Source organism: Taeniopygia guttata, chromosome Z, assembly GCF_048771995.1.
Source record: "Taeniopygia guttata chromosome Z, bTaeGut7.mat, whole genome shotgun sequence".
Lineage (NCBI taxonomy): Eukaryota > Metazoa > Chordata > Aves > Passeriformes > Estrildidae > Taeniopygia > Taeniopygia guttata.
The window spans coordinates 22,681,248-22,693,664 of NC_133063.1; positions in this window are offsets into that span (position 1 = coordinate 22,681,248).

The following is a 12,417-nucleotide window of genomic DNA, read 5'->3' on the forward strand; positions in this document are numbered from 1 at the left end:
AAATCCATTTGGATTTAGGTGAAATGTACCACTTTGAGCTTGCTAGCATACGTGAAATATGTTGTTTAGTCTAATAACTACAGCACTAGCAAAGTTGTCCCAGCTAAGGAAGAGATAAGAAAGACTCCTCAGCCCTTGTAACAGACAGGGCAGAACGACCCAGGTGTTCTTTCTGTACTTTCTGACAAAAACTGAGTACAAGTGTAACTAGAGCTAAGTGTAACACAAAATCAGCATAATGAATATGCATGAACCTATTGTGAAATTCTATGCATATGGAAATTAGGGTAATAAAAAAGGATCGGGGAGTTCTCAGGGGTGCGCATGTCCATCGAAGGGCAATGTGTCCCGACATGCGTCCACAGCGCTGTGAATAAACATACCGTTCCCTTCAAATCTTTATTGGAATTATGGGGTTTTGATTTTTCTCCGCGTTTCATGAGGCTTTTTTCATTTATCTCAATGGAGCATCTAGGTTTCCTAATGTATTTTTCTTTACCAGCCAGGTTCATGGCTTGATCAGGGCCATCAGCTTGGCTGGGGGAGGATTTTTGTATTTATACTTTAAAAACAACTTTTATTAATATCTAGTGCACAAAAATTTTAGACACAAATAACAGCGCAAGCAATACACCCTTCTCCCCTTGTTAAAAGTTAGTAATTTTGTTAGTGATTTAATAAGACGACTTTTTACTTTTAAAATGATGACGTGGCAGAACTTCAGTTAAAGAACTGTTATAAGTAAAAATTGATCTAGCTAAATTAAAAGTAATAAAACCAGGTTTTATTTAGTGATCAAATTCAGTCTGAGCTAGCTACAATAAAAAGACAGTGCTGAGCCCGGGATCAGCACTGGATGAGACACAGGTCTGACTGCTACAGCATAGGGTCCTTTATGTTTCACACAAGACTGTCTCTTAAGCGGTTTTTATACAGTTTATTTTGCTTGAGGCAGAGTTTCAGTGATCAGGCTTTTTTTCCTATTTAGAGTCTTACATATTTATAGAATTTCTTTTCTCTGTGTTGGGGAGAACAAAATGGTGTCTGGAGAGTGGTGTACACCCCTGACTGAGTTACTGGAACTTGGCATTGAGATGTATTTCTCTGGTGACTCTAGCAATCTCAATCTTGGGTAGTTCTTGAGAGGATCATTGCTTGGGAGTTACTAGGATCACTTTGAGAAACAATTTATCTCTGGGTAAGCTATCGGTATTTGTTTGTAAATTAAGTTTTCCTCCTTTTTGTCAGGGGTGGTCTCAACATATGTGAGGTAATCTCTTGGCTCAGACTCACATGTTTTATACAAATATTTCTTAGTAATACTAAACATTACATCTATATTTTACTTTATAGGCACAAATTACTCATATTACATATAACAATCCTTCCCCTTTTATATTAATACATTAATTCATGCTTTTCTAAAAAGCTTTGTATTTAGTGGATTTTCTTTTGATCTTGTGAAACTGTCTTATAATTTAACTAGTTTAGTCCTTAAAAACTCTTAGTTCTCTTTGGTCTCATTACTCTACTCTTCTTTTGGAATTTCTTGGTAAAGCTTGTAAACATCCCCTTCTCCCTTTATTTTCTCTTTGAATCTGGCTAAAGGATCTGTTGTTCTACTGTGTGGATTTTCTTCTTCTAATTTTGTGATTTTAGATACTTGATTTAATTTCCCTGTAGTACATTCTGCGTCTGTGGGCATGGCAGCTACCTGCATACCCTGCACTACTGAGTATATTAACTTAATAAAGCAGGGTATTAAGCAGGGCAGGAATAGGATTCTAGCTATTGAACACAATATAAATAATATATATTTTTTTTTACTAAGCTCTATTAAACAAATGGACCCACTAGGATGATTGGAGTATAGAGTTCTATTTTTGTACTGGGACATGTGCTACTTGTTTAATTTCGTTCACTAGGTTTTTCTATAATTATCGATCTCTAGACAACATTTTGTTTTATTAAATTTCTCACAAACTCTCTCTTCTTTGGCTAGTAAACAGTCTAGGGCCATCTTGTTTTGATATACAAAGGCTCCTATTTGGGAGTGTTGTTTAGATAGTAACTCGAGGGCATCTGAGGTGTGCTTTGAGACAATTTCTACTACTGCTTGGAGCTTCATTAATCAGTTTAATAGATAAATCGGGGTCTTATACCTCCAACTCCCATCTTGGGCCTATGTCGTGGGACTAATATTCTATTATTCTTTCTGCAGGCCACTCCTCCTCTCTCTAGGCCTGATCTTTATCAAAGATAGGGAATTTATTTTTCAAATCCTTTTTCTTTTTACTTAAGGTTTTATATAAGGGATCCCCTAGTGAGTTGCATTCTGAGTGGGGTAGGGTAAAGAAAACAGGCCTTACCAATCTTATTGTGCACGACCCTTTCTACCACTGAGGTTGTTCACTGTATGCTTTCTTCCTGCAAATTTAATATCAACTACTGGGGGCTTTTTATTTAACCTTTGTGGTTTTGGGCTCATTCTAGAGTCTTCTTAATTTACTTAAGGATTGGTAAGGATTAGCTCTAGGGCTTTTGTTCTAGTAGAGTCCAATTTTATTAGTCTATTTGCACTTGGCCCCTTTTTCCCGGCTCTAGTACCCTGAAGAGCTTTCTGGCTGCCAGATCTTGTTTTTGTTGGAGGAGTTTACCGTCAAAGTGGATATACATGGAGTGTACCTTACTATTTTAGTATACTCTTTTCCCTCCTTGCTAAGGTAGAACATTCTAATTACTCTCGTCTAAAACTTATCCCTCAGGTTTCTGAGTTATTTTAGGAGTTGCTCTGGGGCTAAACTTTTCCTTTTCTAATGCTAGTTTTCAGTGGATTTGAGCCCTCTGCAAAATTAGCAATTGTATAGTCTTAATTTTGTTGCAATTTTTTGCATCAGATCTACAAACAAGTTTTGGTCTGAGGCAGGTAAACTCTAATTGGTGTATTGTCTCTCTAGGTGTTCATATTGTTCACTTAGGGTTCTCAACCTTTTCTTTTCTATCTTATTTTTTCTTATTTCTGCCTCGTGTCTTTTTAGTTCTTGTGTTATTTGTTTTATTTTACTCTTTGGGTCTACTCTTTCTTTATTCTTTGAGGAGCAGAATATCCTGTCATATTGCAGACAAACTCTGTCATCTTGATCTTCTAAAAGGTTAAGGATAACTGGTTCATTTCTGAGGGATAATTTGGTCTCATATTTTAAATTCCTCTGATTTAGTATGTCTTTCTTCTTATCACACACATATTCAATAGATTATTATTATAACACAGTGGGTTTGCCTGAAAGTAAGCTACAAATAATGACTCTATTTTTCCCCCAATCCATGCTGTGCAGTTATATTTGTCACAGGCTGAGACAGATATTTGTTCAGCGTTCTTCTTATGTATTTTGTGCTCTGACTGCCCATTTTTAGGGGTTGCTCCTTGTAAATAACACTTCATCTTTTTTTAAATCCACGTACACCCTGCTGAGTGCTGTTTATGGAACAATGTTTGTTTATTTTACCCTTGCTGCAGTTCCTTGGGGCTGGGAATATTGGAGCTTCTGATTCTCCTTGTCTTTTCTGGACAGTCTGTATGCTTTGTCTGCACCCATTGCCGGGGCTCTGCACTTCTGTGGTGGGCAAGTTATTTATGTGTGTACTAGTCTTGAGGTACATTGCTAGACTCAGGTACATCAGGATTACTCCTACTATCAATATTCTTCTGCTTTTGTTTGCATCTACTGGGTTGCTACTAGAAGCGGGTTAAGCCATCTTCTCGGCAGTAAGAATAGTCTTCTGTGATTTCATGCTGGGACTGAGCTGCGTGCCTCTGTTTAAAGATGCCCTATTTGGATAGTTTAACAGTATCTGAGCTGCAGAGTACTTTGTTTAATTTCCAGTACTCAACAGTAATGATTTGAGCTTTTGGTCGTAATTTTCCCCTCAACCTGTTTTGGAACAAGTGAAACTAAATTTCAGAATTTACTTCAATTATTCTTAGCTTAGTGGCGAGCCCTAAGACACGGTTAGTTAGGCACAGTTCCTCTTCTAAGTACTTATTGCATAAATTTTTTGGCTAATATCTCTTTTTACAGTGCGTGATCTAAACTTCGTTACAATACTTGCATATGAAATGCACAAATGGATAACATTTACAATTAGGTTCAGTGCACTTCATCAGGTTCTTATTAGTGATTTACTTGGCTGTTGCAAGGTCATCTTGAGGTCGCTAGGGGGAGAGGTGACTTTCTACTGTGGCGTCCCTTCCCAGAGCTCAATTTTTTCACTCAAGATGTGTGTGTCTAACTCTTTTCTGCCATTTGTACTGCTGTGCCTGTAGTTACGAGGACAAGAAAGGGGACTTCCCAGTGAGGTGACAGGGTGGTCTCTTTCTAGGTCTTTATGAGTACTTTTTCATTGGGCTGTACTTTATGTATGAAAAAACCCAAAGGGGTACTTTGTGTTATTATTCCTTGCTTCCACACTTCCTGAAGATTCTTGCTTATGGCTATGAGCAACAGCTGTATCTGTCCATCCTCTATCCTGGGGTGCCCCACTGGCATTCTATGCTCGTATGGCACCTCGTACAGCACTTCAAAGGGAGATAGCCCAGTCTCAGAATGAGACATGGTCTGGATATTTAGCAGGAAATGTGGCATCTGGGAAGCTTCAAAGGGAGGCATTTTACCCGGGACATTTTTGTTTCCAAAATTAATTTTGCTAATTGGGCTTTTAATGTTTGATTCATTCTTTCAACTTGTCTGGAGCTCTGAGAATGTTATGGGATGTGGTACTCCCACTGGATCCCTAGAGTGTTGGCTACTTGCCTAATGATTTCAGAGGTGAAGAATGTCCCTTGGTCTGAATCTATGTATCTTACTAACTTATATCGGGGTAGGATTTCTTCTAGTAGAAACCTCGATATTGTTTGAGCCATAGCCCGAGAGCTTGGAAGGGCTTCTACACAGTGGGTTAGTTTGTCTACTATTACCAATAGGAATTTATATCTCTCCACTTTAGGCAGATCAGTGAAATCTACCTGAATTCTTTCAAAAAGCCGGTATGCTACTGGGCGACTTCCCAATACCACATACTGGGTTTTTGCCCAATTAACTTTTTGACAAATCATACACCTTTGTACCTCTTGTTTTGCTAATTCATAAATCCCCTTATACTTGAAGAATCTCAGGAATTGCTCTGCCAGGGCTTGGGCTCCCCAGTGTGTCTGTTGGTGTAATCTCCCCAGGATTTTTCTGGTATAGTTTTTTAGATAACAGCTCTCTCCTGTCTGGCAATTTCTACTTACTTCTTTCTAGTCGGCCTCTTTTTTTTATTTGCATCTTTCAATTGCTTTTGGGGAAGGGTGTGGGGGATATTTCTGGACATCCTCCTCCCCAATCTCTGGGGTACTTACTTTTAGTAAAGCTGTGCTTTTGGCTTCTTTATCTGCTAAGTTGTTCCTTTGGGTCTTGAGCTGTATTCTTGTTTGGTGTCCTTTCACGTGGACTATGGTAATTGCCTCTGGCACCCTGATGGCTTTTAAGATTTGCCTGATTATTTCTTCATGCACTAGTCTTTGTCCCTGAGTATTGAGTAATCTTCTTTCTTCCTAAATCTTTCTGAAAGTGTGTACTACCCTGAATGCATATTTTGAATCTGTGAAGATCATTCTCTTTCTTCTTTCTAATTTCTGTAAAGCTTTTAATACTGCATATAATTCGTAAGCTGGTGCTGACCATCTGGCATTTAGGGGTCTTGATTCTACTAGCTCTTCTTTTTTGCCATTTATTACTGCATAGCTTGATTTCTTTTTTCTATTTCTTGATTTCTACCTTCTGTATTTATTCATGGTTAAGCATCCATGCCAACTCTGTTGAAGTCAATATCAGGTTTCTGAATATAGCAGGAATTGGATTAAACCTAAAAGGTCTGCCAGTGCTATTACTGAAATACTAATTTGCATGTTTTCTTATTTTGGAACCAAAATATGACCATGGCTTTTAATGTTGGGTTTTTGCAGCTAAGTGTGCAGATGCAATAATCACAGAACTGAGGTCATTTGAGATTACAGAAAGGTTAAAAATTATGCATGGGAACATAATTACAGGAATTTCTTTGTTTGCACTCACCTTGTTTGAGACAATGAGTGCAGTGTCACCTGTGCATCCCTGGATATGCCTTCAAGGTGCAAATGCTTTATTTGTAACCAAAGGGGAAATGTATCCAAATTTCTTGGGTTAAACAGTTACTTTGCAAATAGACTGATATAGAAACTTATCAATTTTTAAGGAGGAAAATCCCAAGGTTATAAGAAAAATGCACAGAATTCACAGATATGACTAGGTTGGAAGAGACCTTCAAGATCATTGAGTCCAACCCATGCCCTAACACCTCAACTAAACCATAGCACTGAGTGTTACATCCAGTCTTTTTTTAAACATCCAGGGATGGTGACTCCACCACCTTTCTGGGCAGACCATTCCAGAACTTTATCACCCTTTCTGTAAAAGCCTTTTTCCTAATATCCAACCTATATTTCCCTTAACACAGCTTGAGACACACAAGCACATTAGTTTTTCATTGCTTTACAGAATTTTCATTGATAGGATTTAATTTTTCTGAAACTTGACTTGTACACCCACAAATATGTTCTAAGGGTCTTGTTAAATTTATTTCAAAGGTATTTCAGAGAGCAGGAGTAACAGTAACGTATTTAATTTCAACAATGCATGTTAGTTTCTTTTGTACGTAGCTCTTAGGTTGCTCATTTCCTTAAAATAGGATTTAATTTATACAGAGGAATGGTATTGTTTTAGTCTACAACTATTATCCAGAACTGAGTTTTGCAAAATGAATACTCAGAGAAGTGCTGATTTGACAATCTTAAGTCCTGCAGCATTTAAAAGATATAGCTATCTATTCCAATAGATGTGGAATAGAGACCCCATCACCTGTGACTTCCTTTCTCAGTTAAAAAGAAAAAGAATGGAGAAATATCTGGGCTTTAGCTGTGTGTCTGGATATGAAGCCACATGAGGTTTTTGAAGGGCCCCACACGAGTTTTTCAAGTATTCTCTAAGCCTCCAGGTTCCCCAGCCCCAGGAGCACCAGTGGCCAGTTTTGTTGGTTTTGCATGGGTCAATTTTTGGAGAGGAGGAAAGAAGCCAGCCGGGAAAGTGAGGCATTTCTGCCATAAGCTTTCCCTGTGCCAGGCAAAAGCAATCACTGAGTGCCTCTGAGAGCAGGCGCGCTGCTCAGCCAATTAGAAAAGCTGGTGCCGCCTCTAGGACAACCCTTTTTACAGAGGAAAAAAGAGAGGAAAAGCAGCTGGCTTTCTCTCTGCCCTCCGAGGGGTGCTGCGGGGCAGCGGGGCCCCTTCCCGGCGGGCTCGGGGGCTCTTTCCCAGCAGGGCCGCCGGGCCGTGCTGCCGGGGCTCATCCCAGCGCCGCCAGCAGCTGCGGCCGAGCCCAGGAGCGAGCGATTTTTTTTTTTTTGTGGGTGCACGTATGTTTGACCAGCATCAACCCCCAGCACCAGTGCATGAGCCCACAAAGTGCAGTGGAGAGAGCAGCCAGCCAAACTCAGACTATGGAATCTGGGAAGCTGCACGTTGTCCTAATGCGAATCCTCTGTGGGCACGAGCCTGAACGGCAGGACAGTTGACTAGAAATGCTTGACTAGATGCTTGGGGCAATCAACATCTTTGAAATTATGAGCATCACTTTTCCTACTCATTAATGTCATCATCTCCAAGATTTAACTTTTCAGAGGGTGACCATGTTTTCTTCTAGATCGGAGATCAGGAATCGGTTTTAAGCACAAAAACCACTCCTCAAAGCCCTGCTAAACACGCTTCATCCTCCATTCAGAAAATGAAGCTATTTCTTCAAAAGAAAGGAACTGAAAACTCTAGTATCCAGTTCCCACCAAAGAGTTTCCAAGCCATTTTTATTCTCTGACCTACTTCTTAGCAAAGTAGTTGCTCCAAGCACAGTGACATGAAGACGGGACAGTCACTCATGAGGAATAACATGGTGATGCTCCAGCCTGAAAGTTGGAACTTGGAGTCCACAAAACCCTGCTTTGAGGTGCAAGTGACAGCAATCAGGGAATGCAGACAGGGGTAACTGCTGGGGTCAGAGAAGGGCCCAAGGCATTCACAGAGCCAGGAGAGAAGGCAGTATTGGTTTAACAGCTGTAATAATTCCTAACAAATACTCCCACATTTTTGCATATTTATTGGACATTCCCAGGACTCCTGTTCATGTTAGTCTGCACCTCTGCCCCTCCAGAAGCGGTCGAACTGGCAGGATCTGCCTGCCAGCAGGAGCTGCTCCGAGCTGGGAACACGACTGGTGGTGCTGATTTCCAGAGGCTTCTGTGTCCCAGGAGAAGATAAGGAAGAAGAAGATTGAGAGGTGCTGGCGCTGCTGCTGCTCTGTGCCAGAGAGCCCCGTCTGGGCAGGGCACGGCACTGCAGGCTCTTTCTCCTGCCAGAGCTGGGCACACCTGGGAACAAGGCATGGCAACTTGTGGGGAAACCAAAGGCTTTGTGGGGGCTGCATTGCTCAGCACACACCCAGGCCATGTGTGACACAGAGTTCTGGCACCTAAAAAGATAAAGGAGAGGCAAATAGCTGGGAAAGGTTTCATTTTGACCTTTCTTACCTGTTCACAAAAGTGGCCAAAATGAAAGTTACCAAGCAGGGCCTGATCCCTTCTCCTGCAGGAGGGGCCCTGTACTGGCTCCTACCCAGGGCTGGTACCCTTGTGGCAACATTCAGCTGACTGGGAGCAGAGCTCCTGGGGCCCTACAGGGATACACCAAGCCCAGCCCAGTTACCTGGTACACATGCAAATCTTCAGAAAAAGATTAGAGTGGAAAAATGTAACTGTCATGATCATGATATTTTACTATGTTTACATGCTCTATAGGAATGCAATTTCATGTATTTGTGGTATTTTCACACATTTTAATCTCTGAAATACTGTCAGATACACTTTGATTCCTAATGGAAAGTCTTAAACTTTTAATTTAGCTTATAAAATGAAGTTACTGACATTAAATAATATGTACTTTGTAGTGTAGAAGAACACAATAATAGTGCGAGTAATTATGATTGCTTAAGCACAATTGGCTTGGGTCTGTACAGAAATGTGAAATTTTGCAAGAAGAGAATAGTTTCACTAAGTTTTGTAAAATATTTGAGAAACACTTCTTGTTTGAAGTAATATGTTGCAAACAACTTTTTACTTAGCAGTTTAAGGAAGGTTCTTACTTTTGAAAGCAGTACAATTTTACATTTTAAGAATTGAAAAATGTAGGCAGCTGATGAACTTCAGAATTAATGCAGACCACATTAAGTCTTTCAGAAAGTATTAGTGATATATAACTGATTCAATGCATCTTTCATACATACCTTTTATTTCATACGTACCTTTTATTTTTATTGGCTATCGAATATATACAGTATGCATCATATAAATCGGACACATGCTAAATCCAAAGTTGCAGTTTCAAGCAGATTTTAACAGTACTAAGACACATGATTTCTTGTGTAATGTGAAAAGTAGCTGAAGCCTTTGACTATGATTAACTTTGCTATCATAACTTAATTGAATGCAATTTTGTTCTGAGAGCTGTTAAGTAGGTAAGTGGCTAACTGGTTATTGAGCTAGTTAGATATGGAAATAACTGACTCGATGGCATGAAAGAAGTGCTTTTTTGAAGGCGCTGGAAATTGGAGATTCGAGGAGTGTAATTAAAGCCTCATTAGTAGAAACTAATTTGTTTTATACCTTGCTTTCCTTTTATTTGTTTTTCTATCAGTTCCCTGTGGTCAACAGGCAAGAGAATCTAGATTATCTTGAAACTGGAGAAAATCCTCTCCTCCTGGGGCTGGTCCTGCTCTGCAGTGACAGGCACAGAAGGGAAAGTTTGCTGGGAGCCCTGGTGGAGGTTGAAGCGATATGCGGAATAAATAAATAGACTCCACAACTCGATGTAGTTATGAAGTGGGTATGTATGACAGCGCCCGGCACAAGCGAGATAACTCTCCGAAATCTTGTGCCCCGAGCTGAAGTCTGCCCCCCAATTTTATTTACAAAGGTGTTCCATATGCAATACATTACACAACTTTTCTATGCATATTCAACCCCTGGCCCCGCCTGTCTTCGCTTCTCATGCTAAATAGGTCCACGCCCTTCTGGGCATGCGTGGTTTTTTGTGGGGGCTTTTATGGGGGTCCCTGGTGGTCGTTGAGCTTTAGACCATCATCTTCCTCTGCATTGAACTTTTGAACTCTTCTCCTCTGTGCTTGCGCTGTTGGTCCTTTGCTCTCTTATCTGGATAAGTCCATCATCCTTGACATGTTTGGAGACAGAGGGGCTTTCTTGTCTGAATTCTTTGCATTCCTGGTCTTTTCCGGTATTTGTCTTTTTGCAAGAAGCTTTAAAGATCTTTGTTTTCTTTCCTATGCCTTTTTGTGCAGAGGTTTCTTAAAATTCAACACATGATTCTACAAACATGATACATTCATTTTTGATATATTCATTTTTTGATACATTCTTTTTTGATACATTCATTTTTGATACATTCATTTTGTTAGCTCAAGTGATCTCTGGAAAATCTTTCATTTCAAGGTGGCCTCCAGTGTGCTGGCTTCTTCCTGCATCTCTGCCACTGTTCTGTGCAGGATGCTGCTCTCCACAGTCCCTGCCAGTCACTACCAGCCCTAGTGTGTTCCCTCCTGCCTTTGTCTCAACCAGGGCCACACAGAGTCTGGAAAATGCCATTTTCAATGGATTAGTCCTGCCGAGCCCCTGGGCATGAGGCCACCCAGAAGCACTGGGCCGTGGGGGCTGTTCTCAGGGCACTGACCCAGCCTGGCTGCTGGCCTCTGGTGACCCTCCATGTCTGTCCCCATGGCAATATCTGCCAGCAGTCCCAGACCTATGTGCTGAGGTGAGAGGGAACAAAGGCGTGCCATGATGTCCCATTGTGATGTCACTGGATGGTGGAGGATAACATCACATGTGAGTGCTTTGCGACCTTGCACTCCTTTCTGTTTATGTTCAGGTGCTGATGTCCCTCTGTAGGATCCACCACTGAGTGGTGGATAGTGACAGCAGTGGGAGATGGATATGAGGTCTCATCCTTCACTGCTTGAATTTTGGTGCCAGCCAAGTCTGGATTGATTCTTGACTCCTGCCAAGCATGCCTAGTCCTCATCTGTCCCCTTCTGCTGCAACAGACAGACATGGCCACGAGACAGAGTGGAGCTGCCCCATCTGTCAGGTCACTAAGAATGACGTGGCTTCTGCTCTTCCCTGTCACCAGCAGTTCTGCCTGGTATCCTGCAGCAGGCAAAAAGAAATCCAGCTTGCCCTCTCTGCAGCAGTCCACTAGAGACTACCAGGTTTTCTGAGTGGGGTGGAGAGGACTACATACAATTTGCCATCAGCTCCCCTGAAGAGTCACCAGAGACCAGCAGACAGGCAGGAGAGTTGCTGGGGACCAACAGACAGGCAGGGAGACCTCCCCTCCACCTTGCTGAAATCCAGGAGGTGCTGTTGCTGTCGGAACAGTCCTGCCCACACTTGGGGCAGAAGGCCACCCACAGGCTCTGGCTCTGCAGCTCCCTGCTCAGCTGGGGACAGTGTTCCCTGTGGGGAAGATGGAGGAGACATGAAAGGGCCAGCAAGAGGCCACCCTGATGGTGGCACTAGTGATATTCTAGTAACCCTTTTGCCAAGAAAAAAAAAAAATTCTATTTCTTTGACAAAGTTCCTGGGTTCTGCTTTCTTCTCCTTCTAATGTCTTTGCCTGACCCCCACACCCCACCATCAGCTGAAAGCCCCTGGAGCCACAGGACCATTTTGGCAGCACCTCCTCACACAGGAAATCCTGCTGCAGCTGTGATGGTTGAAGAGCTTCTGAGAAAGTGGGTGCTGTGCACCACATGGTTATCCTGGAAGATGTGTCAGAGCTGCCTGCTGACTTAAATGGATTTTTATAAGGCTTTTGACACAGTTCCCCCCCAAGATCCCGCCCATCAATGAGAGAGAGATGAATTAGGACAAAGCAGAAATCAAACTGAGTGAGTAGATTATAAGCAGAAATCCTGCTTAAAATAAGGAATCAAAATTCATTCTGAAAAGCAGGACCAGCCCTAGGATCAGCCATAGCCATGGATACAGGCCTGGAAGAGTCACCAGAGGCCACCAACTAGGCAGGAAGAGCTGGCAATGCCCTGAAAACAGCTTCAGATGTCTCAATGTCTTCGGTTTGTCTGTTTGTGTGTTCTTTGGTTGCTTGGTTTTTGGTTGGTTATTTGGTTATTTAGTTATGTCTGGATTGGTATATTCCAGATGACTTTCATTTTGATTAGGATTTGTTAAGTACTGACATTCTGCTTCAGATGTGTAAAATAA